The 14,163-nt window shown below is 40.1% G+C and overlaps 1 protein-coding gene across 3 annotated transcripts in view; it reads right to left on the bottom strand.

Moving 5' to 3' along the window:
- The window catches only part of LRP5 (low density lipoprotein receptor-related protein 5), a 163,910-nt gene that overhangs the window by 64,819 nt on the left and 84,928 nt on the right, over positions 1-14,163 (bottom strand). Inside the window, exon 1 of one of the 3 annotated variants that reach the window (XM_010562537.1) lies at positions 2,420-2,448. The exons of the other annotated variants lie outside the window; for them this stretch is intronic. The gene's annotated coding sequence lies outside the window, so the exon portion shown is untranslated. Of the gene's footprint in view, positions 1-2,419; positions 2,449-14,163 lie in introns of those variants that run through there. 3 annotated transcript variants of the gene reach the window in all.

Genomic DNA, 14,163 nt, shown 5'->3' on the forward strand with positions numbered 1-14,163 from the left:
AAGCAAGTATGACAAGCCAGGTCACAAGGATGTTGCAGACAACCCTGTGTGTCAGCAGAGGTACAAACTCATGGAAGACCTCTCCCCTGATTTCATTTAACAAGGCTGAAAACCAGAGAGAGTAATCTAAACAGACCAAAATAATCAATTTTCTACTCCAAGTTACTGGGTTGACATGAAAGAACAGCATTTATAACAACCGTTCCGTGCATCTATTGGAAACATATGCTTTTTCTGAGCCTGAGGACATGGGAGGAGGCAGCCACTGTAACTACAAAAATATCAGTTTCCTGTTTAAATTTGGGACCGTATTTAGACTTGATGGCTTATTGTCCGAGAGGTTTCTCTGGACAGAGGGAAGGTTGGTTTGTTTGTTTGTATTAGGGATAAGGCATTTTCCTGATTGGGATCACAGTGTTTACATTTGTCAACGTTATGCTGATTGTGAGTTTAAAAAAAAAAAAAAAAAAAAATCAACTAATTTACTCAAACACTGCCTGTGGTGAATTTGTTCAGTACATCCAATCCCAATTCCTTTTTTAAAAGAATTGGTCATTTCAACATGCAAAATATTCGAAATTTTGGGAATGCCTGGTCTATGCAGCTGTTATATAGTAAACTATTAGATACTCAAAGGAAGTTCCTCTCAAAAAGGAAGCTGAAGCTGGTTTGATCAGAAATAGGAGACTCTCCGTGACCTCCCACTGCCTGTATCTTAATGCCAATGTGCGAGTTCCAACTGTATATTCAACACAAGAGACTTAGACTACCCCTTGACCGTGAACAGCTGGCACTGCCCACTCAGTTGGTTCTCTAAGGAACTGTCAAAAGCAGCTGCAACATGGAGAAAAAAAATACTTGCAAAAAGCTAGGGTGAAAACTTTCATCCACTTATTTGGAAAGATACCAGGGTGAGAAGCTGACAAGCGACATGCTTTTGGCTTGTCTAGTACTCACCTCTCCAAAGCAGAAGAAATCTAAGAACTTATTGAAATGAATTTCATTTCACTCTTTGCTAGGGTCTCTAATGGAGAAGCTCGAGTCCATTTACTTTAAAGCATCAAGGCTGAAAAAGACAGAAGTTCTCAAGTTGATTCACCAATGGATTAGTTGCTCAGAAACTCAAAGAAGGGCAAAGACCTGGATGTTATCAGAATAAACTGAGCCTCATCTGCTGACATAAACTTGTCAGATGTTAATAAAGTATATAGATGCATAGGACCTCTTCACTCTATCTATGCCTCTCCTCCAAATGTTTCAGCATGTAAACACTGAAAACCAAAGCGCATTTGTACCAAGTTTAATTTGGAGAAAAAGAAATTCTCTCAACTATTCCAGCATTCATTCATAGCATGAGGTATCCCCCTCCACTTTGGAGACCGGACTGATCTGACATGTTTAAGAACTTAAGTCTGTTGCTCCAAAACCAAATTATTTGTGTCTTATTATCAGTCTGTAGCAGCAAATTATCTTTGATCTCAGCCCATCCTCCCCTTCCCAAACCTCACTGGCAAGCTTTTCTCTTTTGAGAACCATTTGCTGTGTGTTTTCACAAGATCTAAGCAAGCTGGGATATTCACCAACAAAAACAACTTTAACTTTGCATTGACAAAGCTGTCCTGTGCTATCAGGTGCCCTATTATAATCACAAGTTCAAACTTTCAAAAGCCAGGAAATAGATAATGAAGGCACAAACTGATGCAACCTTTACTTTGTTCTTAGAAAGGGTAAGTAACAGCTAGCATCGATTTCCATACATTGTAGCACAATCAACAGGTTACTGGTAACTATGAAAATGAAGGAAAAAACGGCTAGTTCTCTTGTAGATCCTTCCCATCTCAGAAAACAAGAAAAAAAACAGGTAAGAAGCTCTTGACTGCACAAGGGTGGCATCAAGTGCACTGGTTGCGTGGAACAAATGGGATTCCTCCTCCCTGTGAACTGTCTCCATAGCAGGAACAACCAGGTGACAGACAAGGTAGAACTGTTGTGAGGGTGTTAAGCTCACACCAAAAGGAGATCCTGTTAATGCCTAAGCACCATACAAAGTCTCCATACCCACATTCCATAATGCCATGAATGCAAAGTGTCAAAGACAAGGAGAAGACATTCCTCTTGCTGCCTGTACGGCCATGCCAGAAGCCTGTTGATAAAACAAGACAAAAGGCAAATGCTTGTACCAAGAACAATTTTGACATTTGGTCTGCTACTGAATCCCTGAAGGTGGATTCATGAGATCAGAACATTAAAAGCGTAAGACAATACATAGGGAGGAAAGAGCAGGGGCCAAAGGAGACGCAGTGGCACTCCACAAAGATGCCTTGAATCTCCCCATTTCCTGGCATCATTAAGTTTGCATTTATGTAGCATTTCACAAACCTTAAATTAGTAAGGCTTCAACAAGCTGGAAAACACTAACCTTCCTCTACTGCAGGGGCACACGATACTAAAACACCCAACCCAAGGTCTTGCAGCAAGTCAGTACAAGTACCACCTACTTTTGTCCCCCGGGCATCTACTTTATGGTGGAAGATTTCCCCAGTACAACTCTGCCAGAAACGCCCACTCGCAGGGGAACATCTCATACCAAAGGAAGGAGTGCTGGCACTCTCTGGATGACATAAGCACTCTGAGCAAATGACCTTCCCAGCTCTAGCATAGGCTGAGGGGCATGACTTCTTCCACACTCCTAACCTTCCCAGCTCTCAGACCTGGCCCAAGTCCCAAATCTAACCACCTCCAGGCACCTCACATAACTGAAACATGTCTCAATTTAATTATCTACAACATGAAGGGCAAAGATGCTCCCTACCTCCAAGAGCTCTTCAACTTCCTAGAAGTGGGTGGCGCAAAGTTTAATCCTTCTCTGAAAGGAAAGTACTTGTGTATCACTGCGTCAGAGGATGCTCTTGAAAAGTTGCTGCAAACTACAGTATCTCCCTAGGGGAGCAAACCCGAGGCTGGGCCTTATTAAACCTCTGCTGGGCCATCAGAACACAACCAGCCTTTAAGAAAAAAAACAAACCCAAACCCAGGAGTTTTGTAATTACTACTCTGGAAGAATCTTCTGAATGTCATGGTTCTGACCTCAGTCACCTCTCAGATTCCCCATGGAACCTGGCATTAATTGCTCATTCTTCTTGCACCCAACACTTCCGAATCGCTAACGTACATCACACCTTTGGCTGGGCCTTGTCATTTTAGAGTAGGAGTTCAGCAGGGCAAAGTCATCTCTTGTATCAGTTTGGACTAGCAAAAATGGTATCTTTGAAGCACTGCACGGTCTTCAGGAATAACTTCCAATCTAAGCATAAAGTCACAGGCACGAGATTTCCCAGCTGCAGTGATCTCTACACAAGCTGTCACAGGTAGTGACAAGTTGGGTGTTGAAAATTTGCTTAAGTTAACATTATTTTTGTGGGAGCTGTGCAAGCAAATCCAAGCAATTCTCTTTTTAATGCTCATGACAAATATTTCATTTACACTTTAACAAAGATGCATTTCTGTGCCTTCAGTCCAGGTCCTGCTTCATGTTGCTACATGTACGTAGTACTGGCTCTACATTTAGCTGCTGATTGCAGCTTCTCTTTTAAGCCTTTTTATTAATTTGATTTAATAATATGCCACCCATTAATATTCTGTTCTGACAACAGACATGGGTAGTTGTGTTATTTCCAGTGAGTATGAATCTGCACCAGCAACTCCAGTGTTCAGAAACAGTTACACAATGAGAACAGGGAATATGTAGATTATCCTGTGCTGCTATATGATGACACCGTTTATCAGTGGAAAGCAGAGAACTATTTTTTGCCAAAAAAACCCATAACTGTGTTGCCTTCCAAAGAAAAAAAACCACACACAGACTCCTAAAATCACCAACTCATTAAATGGTTCATAGACTTCAATCTCAAAACCATTTAAGAAAACAGGGTCCACTTAAATTCATACACATTTCTGCATACTGAGCTCCCTCTAGTTGCAATGAAGATGACTAATCAGCATGCCACAGCCAAAGTGGATGACACCAATATAGCTACAAAGACACATGGCTCCCACTTCTACACAATGGTAAGAGGATCACATATCAGGCTGGACAGCAAATTCTAGAGAATATGCTAGAGAATAATCCTTCCTAACCCCAGATCCTTATGACTCTGCACATACACACAAGGTACACCAAGTACCTATTAAGAAAGGATTTTCAGCATCACCTCAGACCACTGATTCAGTGTCATGTGTCCAGATGCAGCCAAGGTGAATAGGTCTTCTCAGTTATACATGAGACACAGAAACGTCCTGACTCCTACAGGCATGCAGCTCCAGCCCTGAGCTATGGGAGTTAACAATAATGCTACCTCTTGAGGTTAGACTGAAGAAAAGTAAAGCAAAGAAAAAAACAAAGGAACATAGAGAAGAATCCAGTAAATGCAGTAGTAAAGTAAAAGCAATGTAAAGTATTTATACCTTACATCACTGAAGAAGGCAATTACATAGCTATTATTGTTCACAGATAGCACAGAATTTGAATGAGACTTAAACATCCATTGCTTCTGCGTTAGGAAAACCTCATATGACAAGAGCAGAGAGGAACCTGAGGAAGTAACCTATAAGATTGACTATCCGCACTCTTTGAGCACAATTTGTAAAACCCTCCTTATTGCTATCTGAGTAAGGGGAGGGAGGCCTCAAACCAAACCAGACCTTTCACCATAGACATTGGTGAAATTGATGCATTGAGTTCATTAATTCTTACTGATTATCTGATAAATTGAAGATCCATTCTGAGATGTTTTCAAGAGACAAGGGGGTTGAGTGGGGACTTTCCTCACGTAGATCTATGCTAACTGCTTGGGGCTAACCAGGACTCATGAAAGGAATGGAAGGTGACAACAGGGTAGCGGGGTCTACAACCTTGCTGCTTTAACCAGCTTGATAAGGAAAAACCCCAGGGGAGGGAAAAAACCAAACCAGTTCTGCTCTCCTAGAGACAGATCGCACCTGCCTTCTCCCCAAGGACACAGCTTTCATGACTAGTGGTTTCTAAAGCAGAGGGGCTCTCTTGTGCTTTATCTGCTAGGTGACAGCAATGGGGTTTTCAGGCGTTCAAAGTAAGACTAAAATGTTAATAATACGTAAGACAGAAAGGAGGTGAGTTTTATGTTAGAAGCAACTACCTAGGTTCTAATGATGTCCTTCCTGAAAAGTTTCTTCTTGCCTTAAATTTGCCAAAAATGTTTGGTATTTTAACAAGGAATAAAACCAGACCCACAGATAGCAGAAAGGTGCACTCTGTGCTTGCCACCCATTTTACAAATCATAACGTTTTACTTTTCAACAGGTATACATACATAATTATTAAATATACATATTTTATAAATATATAAACATTACATATAAATAGATCTTACTGATAAGTTAAAAAAGCACATGATCCAAAACTTCATATAATCATGAACTAGTGGGCAACACAATTAAAAATAAGCCGATGCAATATTTGATCTAAGAAAAACTGCACGTGTTTTTTTTTTAGCTAGAAAGTAACTTTAAGTGAAGAACTCAAAGGCAACTCAGATGAATAACTGGCAAAAAATAATCTGAGCAATTGCTTGTCTTTCTAAACTAAGAGCTCTGCTTAAGGAGATTTATAAAGGTAAAACATCCCATGAAGCAAAGTCACTTCAAATTAAGAGGCAGGAAAAAAATTACTGTAAAAATATGAGCTAAGGTGGGAATAGTAGCAGGCAAATTTTACAACTGTGAGTGGATGGCAGCTGACACCCGACAAGTGACTTTAAATGTTGGACAGAAGTCACTAGAGGCAAGGCAAGACGAAAAAGAGTCCAATGTACTTGTACAATGGCTCACAAGAGGCTCCCGAGGGAAATGGAAAAGGTGACAGAAATACCTACACTAGCTGCAAATGGGAAAGGACAGCTGGGGCCCATCATAGGTGAAGTCAGCCACACAATAAAGGTGACAAGGAAAACATACGGTGCCCCAGACAGAAACCAGCATGCAGACAAAATGTAAAATGACAAGGATAATCAAGATGTCTCAATAGTCAGGATCAAGATAAGAAAATGACCAACTTGAATACATTTCTCTATAAAGTTTGTTATTCACGTGTCCAGCTATGAAAAATCCTATTGAGTGACGCTGACCATCAGTTTTAAGCTAAGAAAATTAAAATTTAGAAAACTACAAAGAAATTAAGTATTGTAGAATCTCTTTTCTCCTTAGCCTGCTTGATGACCTCTTAAAATCTGCTTTCCCTGGGCTTGCCGAAGAGCACTTTTTTTTTTTCCTGCTTTTCCCCCCCTTTTATTAGAAATATGAACAGCAACCTCATATTATTCCCTTTATTTCCTGCCCGTTCGCTGCTGCTCTCATTTTTGCATTAGTACTAATGCAAAAAAACACTGCAAACCATGCACAGGATAAGCTTTAAAAAATTAAGGTGGGTATTTGTCAACCTTTTAATTCCTCTGTTAAACAAACAAAAAACCCACAACCCACACAACTAGGAATCCATCAGTAACGGAAAGAGCAATGCAACAAATCTACAGACCCATTCTTTAAAAACTATGAACAGGGAAAAGAAGAGTCTATGAAGAAGGCTGCCCTTGCTAGTTTTTTGAGGGCAGAAAAAAAGGTGAAACAAAAGGTCCGAGGAGAAAATTAGAAGCAGCTTTCAGAATAACACCACACAAACACCACTGTGTTAGGAAGGAAAAAGGGGAAGGGGGGGAAGAGGAAGAGAGAGAGGGAAAAAAGGAAAAAAAAGGCAAAAGGAAAAAAAAGGGGAAAAAAGAGGAAAAAGCCAATCCAACAGCTCAAGTGCTAGGATCTTTTACATTGCCAGCTCACAAACCCATCAAACATTTTCCTCACATTTACTATGCTTCTTTCTTTAATACTAAAGTCCTTCTGAAGAGGGAAGGAGGAAGAAAAATTATTGCACTAAATTTGCATAACTGCACAACACGGGAGATTTATGAGCAATTTTTAACAGCCAAATCAGCCAAACAAATTGTCTGCAGAACTGCAACAGTAAGCTATTGGGGTTCTTACCGTCGGCAACATCACAAGTGTGTTGGGAGAATCAAATCTTTTATTACAAAAATCAATCACAATTCCCATTCTTTTCCTCGATTCCTATAAAAAAACCCAAAAGACCTGAGTGCTGCTAATTTAGCCTTCTCACTGAAGAATGAATACCAGATAAAAAGGGAGCCGACAGCTGGCCCAGAGCCAAAAAGAAAGCTTTCAGGCGCAAAAATTTCCGAGAACAATGTTTGTTCTGCGCTCAGAAATTTTTTTACACGCAACTCTGTACAGACAAGACAGGCATATCTGGCGACATGACTAAGAATATACATTTATGATGGAGGATACCGCCTTTTAAAAGGAGAAATAAATTAGAGATTAATGCTTCTTTATGCAAGCTGCAAGGAGAAGAATTCCTGGAGCAATTCAATTCAGCACAAGGAACAAGGTTTCTTTCAAAAAGTCACCCTTTAACTGGGAAGGGCGCTTCTTTGCAGGGAGTCTGAACTGAGAAATACGCAGCTCCTTGCTTTCTATTTATAGTCATTCAGGCAGTGAATAGTCTCATTCCAAATGCCACAAGGCATACTCACAACCTTTTATTCCAGAGACCTGATTTGTGTTTCATTTAAAAAAGTCCAGCCCGATAAAAAAAAAAAAAAAAAGGGGGGGGGCGGTGGGGAGAAACAGCAATGCAACAGAAACACTTTTTTTCCCCCCAACATTTCCTTTATGAAGCTGGTGCTGGAGAGTGTGGAAAAGAGGGGGGGCAGTTTAGAAACTTCCCTATGGGAAGGAAAAAAAGTGTAAGCTTTGGAAGCGCATGCATTTGTACTCATTAACACTGAATACCAGTTGCCCTGCAATTTAAGCAAGTCTGGGGGAAGGAGGAAAAGGAGCAAGGGGTGAGAGCATTTCAATTACTTGGCTTTGAAGGACCCTTCTGAATGAGAAAGAGACAGAAAACACTTGTCAAATGCAAGTTCAAGTGAAAGCCACTTCTGCCAATGAAGTGTGCAGATGGCTGTGGGGGTTCCGCTGAACCCTAACTGGGCCTCTATTATGTCTTTATTGCTCACAAAAAGGCAAGGGTCACCTTCAGTTTAGAATAAGTTAGCATCCTTTCCCACAGAATGACTCTGGTCAATCAAGCCAAGCAAAGGAAGTCTTCCTTTGAGTGACTGCTATCCCATCAGCGCACTGAAGAATTTTTAGAAAGGCTAAATAGACACAAAACCCTTTGGTCTCATCTACACTACCAACATTTATCAGAAAAGTTTCCCACCGTCACAGGCAATCTTGGGAGAACTAGGGTAGGCTGGCAGTGGCTGTCATTTATGTCTGTTAGATTTCTTTCTTGTCAGGGACGGATGATACGAGTCTGAAAATGGTACTGACAGCTTTCAAAATTTCACTAATAAGACATGGCATGAAAAGCAAGTTCTACACTTCTATTTTTAGAATGCGTTCTTCAGAAACACGGGAACCCCACCAGGCCAGCCTACACCAAGTCTCCTGTTCCTAACAGCATCTGGGTTCACGTGTTTCACAACCAAAGGTTGCAGCAACAGGCACATGTGGTACCACTGCCTGCCCTCCCAGCGTTGCTCAAGACAATCCAGATGGTGCTTTCCAAGATTATCTTTGTGGTGCTGTGAAATACCATCACCAATGCAGAACCCTTAAAAAACCCAAAGCTGAAATAGAAGGAGGCTAGAATTTGTGTTTGTGGCACAAAACTCTGTATTCTTCATTTGAAAAACTTACACCCAAGGTCACTAAACACCAAGAAGGCATGGTATCCTCCCCAGTGGGTTCAAAGGATTATATACAAGAAGGTGAGTTGCAGACACTGAAAGGTCAAGTATCTCCAATACTTTCCTTCCAAAACAGCAATAGGAAAATAAGAGCAGGGGAAGGACTTTTTCCCAGTGAAAAGTTAGTTCCCAAACTACAGTGATAAACCAATCTACCTGATAGGGTACACTGCATATTGACACAACTAGCCCCAAAGTATCAGAGAAACAAGCTTCTCTCAACACTGCTATAAGACAGTATTAATGGGATCACAACTCCTGGGCAGCACAAAACGCGTTCCCTCTAGGTCAGAGGTAAGCTGTATGGCAAAGCTCAATATTATTCTTGGAAGAGAACAGGAGAAAGTAGGAAAACAAAAGCAAAAAAGGGAATAGTATTTAAAGAAAATTCCTCCTAGCTATTGGCAAACAATATAGCAAGTAACTTCAAGAAGGTTACTAAGTTAAAAACTCTCTTAACTATCCTACTTGCTAGTCTGACAAAGAAACTCCAAGTTACTCCAGCTTCCATAGAAACCACCTTTTTCTCGGCAACCGGAAAAAGACATACTTATTCTGCACCAGAAAAGACATCAGGTTGTCATAAAGGGGGGCCTATTTCCACACTTCACAGGTACAGAAGCCTTTGTACCAGTAAATACAAAATCCCTCTTCTAAATACAGAAAGCTGATCCCAGCAAGGGAAGTAAAGCAGAATTCTCTCCCTAGCAAGTGGAAAAGGGTGATTTGATATCAGATAGCCTAAAATAAGTCTTCAGGGAGAAAGGAGAGCCAGCGGAAAAGGGTGATTTGATATCAGATAGCCTAAAATAATTCTTCAGGGAGAAAGGAGAGCCTCAAGCATGCAAAACTCAAATAATTCTTCAACTTTGTAGTTTAATACATCCTCAGGATTTCCTCTTGATAAATATAGCAAAAGTTACACATACAGAAGTAATTCCTGAGCACTCCACAAAGACCAAATTTAGAAGCTGTCTGTCAGTTGCTTTCTTTTTTTAAGTTGTCCCTTTAAAAAAAGTAGTACAAAACAATATAGTCCGTGGAAAATTGACAAGATTTAGAGGTCTTTATGACTATACAGCAACCCAATAAATTGTAAATGGCTGTAGATGAAATTAAGTGCATAGTGGTGCAGATTCCACTGTGGAAAGACTCAAAGGAGTATTTAAACTGGCAGCTGGCAGTATTTGTGGATTTTTCACTTTGAAGCTAATGGATACAGTATCAAGCTGGGCATATAAAAGTTTGGGAGAATCTCTGATCGAGAGCATCCTATGGAAGGTCACTCAATCAAATCATTATTTGAGAGTTTTCTACTAGTGCATTAAGTGGCATGACTAACACAGGCCACATCATCTCCTGTATCCTCTACTTGGGACAAGAAGCCCATGCTGCAACTGCTTCCACACAATGGGGTTTTGCTGCAAGGCTGGTTTTGCTCTACTTCTTTACAGATGAACATTTCTGGTTATTTACAATGCTGAAGGCAAGGTCAACTAACATGAACCTTGCACTTGGAACAGAGAGTACTGAACTTTTTGATGTTTTTTAGTTGCTGGAAATTGGGAAAAGGGGGGAGGAGGGGAGGTTAATCCAGTACCTTAGCACAGCCTTTAAGAAAAAACTCTCTTCACTACAGGAAAGATTTGCCTTTATTGTGGAAAATCCATTTATGCTCAACAGTACCCCAGACAGCAGTGTTCACTTCAGACATGTAGCTGCCTTTTCCATATGCATGGACTAGACCATGGAGAAAAGAACTGGAGTCTTGAATTTGATTTGAAGTTATCTGGGAAATCTCAGCTTAAAGAACTAAGAATGTGCTCATGGCACCACATGCTGCTGAGGAGACATGGTATAATATTTTTGGTCCATGATGTTTGCCTTGAGGACTGAAGCCTCCACACCTGTCTACTGGGCTACTGTATTTCATCCAAAAGGTGATAAAGACAAGACTAATTGAGGCTAGGTCATCACCCACCTGTGGAGGCACTCCCCATCCCATCCCATCTGGAATGGCAGAAAAAGTTATACTCAACACTGCTGAAGAATGCAAAATTATATGTATCTCCAACACCACTACTGAACACAGGATGGAACTGGCCAAAGTTCAGATGTGTCCCTTATACCAAACACTTTCCTCTTCAACACTGTCATACCTTTCTCTTGCGCAGGGCTCAGATACAAGTTCACCTGGTAGCTAATTCAGAATGGCGAAAAGGGACAGGAGGGAATTCACCTTGACAAGTTCATCTTCTTCCACTTGGTCAATGAATCTCTCTGCTCTTTGAACACCTCCTTATGGAGCTTGGAGCAGAAAGGTGCAACACTTATGTTCTGATAAGCTAAAGCATCTCATTTTGTGAACCTGGATCTGACTTTTCTTCAGCAGCTCCCACACTTGATAACAGTCCTCTTGAAAGTAAACACAGGTCATGTGGTGCAAGGTATAAAATAACATACTGAAATTCCTAATTAAGCAGTAAGCAAAATACAGAAAACTTGATCTTGTAGTTAGAAGAGTGGAGCTAGAAGGCTCTATGTTCCTAAAGAGGATATGGACAGTGTGTGTTAGCAGGTAGAGGCTGGCTATGTTTGTGTGTTCCATCCAGAAAGGTAAGTCTCACAGCAGGAAATCCTGAACCAGAGTTCAGGGTTTAGAAACATGTAACACAGCGAGAAGAGTTTAAATTCATAAGAAACCATTAGGACCTGAAATCACTCAGTGGTCTGACCTGCTGACCTTACAGATCATTGTATGTCATCTCAGCAGTCTCTGTTCCCCACTACAGGCTGGTGTGTACAAGGCTGGACCAACTGCAACATCAATTCTACAGTACTAAACTAGATAAGAAAGATCATTCCAAATATGCCTGAGCAGAAAACTCTAAATTCTTTCAGCAGAGGAAGTTGAGACTCCGCTAACATCCCTGCCAGTCTGAACTGAGGTGCTTATTCTTGACTCCAAATCTGGCGATGAGTGTGATGGTGCAAGCAGAACACAGCCAACAGGCAGACAGGAGAGTGAGGATTCCTGAAGAGGAGAGAATAGAAGACCCTCTTCCCCTAGCTGCCAGGTTTCCTCCTTCTTCCTAAAGATGCAACACCCCCTTTTCACTGAAGGAACACTGTCAGGCTTTATATAATTTTTTAGAATTAGTGAGAATCTGTTTTATTGTTTATGCAACTCTCCGCAGATATTTGTAATTGTCATTGTTAAAGCACTGAAGTCAGATACAGCTCTCTTCCCTCCCAGAAAGCCTGTGTTCCATCCCAGCAATGTCCCTCTGGGAAAAGCAATCATAACTGATTTGTCATCAGTCTTAAAGTCCAAGAATTGCCAGAACCCCGAGACAATATTTTTAGTCCTTCCTCCAAATGACTCCTCTCATCCATTCTGCAATGACTATCTGGCTGCTGGTAAAAATTTGGTCCCAAGCTCATTAGTATAGATTACTACCCTTCGGAACCTTAAAAGATAGTTATACGCTAGGTTTTTGGACACTGCTACAAATATAGCTCTCGTGTGATAGTGTTTGCTGAGCAGCTCCCTTCAGGTAAAACAAAAAACCCCATCCACCTACAACAGCATTCATGCTTGCTGGTTCTTCAAGCAAAACACATAGCAATAGAGGCCTAACAGCTATTTAAAACTAACAAAAACATAGTGGTATATAATGCTCACAAACCACATACATAACCTCCTACAAAAAAACCCATACCCAATGGCCACAATCATGTACACATGTCACTTCTCCAACAACATAGCTTAATCCCAGGCAGGAGAGTAGTACATTGCAAAAAGAAAAACTAGAAGTGGCACTGACGGTAGCATTCAAAGGAGCAGTCCAGGTTGCAGAAATACGCTGCTGAACAGAGCTATACGAACAGCCGGGACATATACATGGTTTGCTACCAATTCTGACATGCTGTTCAACATTACATTATTATATGTCAATATCATATCATACGCATCACTTCAGATATGTAGCACTTGCATCTAGAAAGAGTATAATTTACAAATGTATCAGAAGCAAAAAGCATAGGATATAGTGTATGTATGTTTCATCTTGGGACCACAGTATAAGCTTCAATTAATAACTTATTTCTAACAATTCTATTAGCTGACACTTCTCTGCCACAGTTCTAAATTGAATCAAATGTCACCAAGAAGTTCCAAAAAATTCACTGAAATTAAGGCTCCCTCACCATCATCAATTTAAGTGATTTTATTACTGCAGCTGTCTACTTAGACTGATATCTATTCTTCAGATCTAGGAGATCTGGTATTTCTTATTTCTATATCCACATTTCACTTTTCTCTTCTCATGTATTAATACAAATATGCACTGTGGGGATTATTTACATTAATATAAATATAAACTAGGTCTTCTGAAATACATTTATATTTATAGAAAAATTATGCTTTGAGTTTTTTATATCTAATTAGCATGTGGCAATAAGTTTAAATTATTGTTCTCTCTATGAGGTTTGCCTGTTTCAATAAATCAGTCCAGAATATCTATCTCCCAAGTAGTTTATTACACTACATAGTCTTTTTAATGCTTCCATGAAAACTGCCAATGCAAAGAAACACACACACACAAATATATCAGTTATGAGAAAACGTCTCATGTATAAATTAAAAATTGCATTTTTTTAGGTCAAATGACTGGCAAACAAAGTACAATATGTGAAGTATACTCAGCCTTGTTTAGAAAAAGCAGCCTTAAATTAGTTTAGTTGTTAATTTTTCTCCCCAGTACAACTGACTTCTGCAAAGCCTACTCCCATTTAAGTAGCAAATTGTTCCAGATGTCCTTTTACGCTATTTATGGAGAATGTAATCAACAACAAAGTAATTATAAAGATTGTTTCCTTAAGTTTCAAGGACAGCCCACATAACTGCATCTTGGAAAATTTTTTCAGTGAACTCCAGGATTGTCATCTGGTGCTGACTTACACTTTAGACTGAAACACCCTACAAACTTGCAAAGAATTACTGTACAGAATTAGGAGTCTTCTGCAGAGACAAATGAAGGACATTTGTCAATAGAGGAGAAGGGGGGGGGGGGGATGAGGGGAAGCTGCCAGAAGTGATAGTCTGCATAACATTTATTCCAAGAATATTGCACAAACTTAAGTAAAATGCATACATAATAACAGGCACCTGAGAATTCAGTAATTGCTCATTATGCAATTATACCTTAGGCACTTTAAGCAAATGCTGAAGAAATAATACATGGGAAAACCTGGCTAACCACAAAATTGGTTTTAAGGAGAATGAGGAAACTCTACA

Source organism: Haliaeetus leucocephalus, unplaced genomic scaffold (assembly GCF_000737465.1).
Source record: "Haliaeetus leucocephalus isolate CR32 unplaced genomic scaffold, Haliaeetus_leucocephalus-4.0 Scaffold161, whole genome shotgun sequence".
Classification (NCBI taxonomy): domain Eukaryota; kingdom Metazoa; phylum Chordata; class Aves; order Accipitriformes; family Accipitridae; genus Haliaeetus; species Haliaeetus leucocephalus.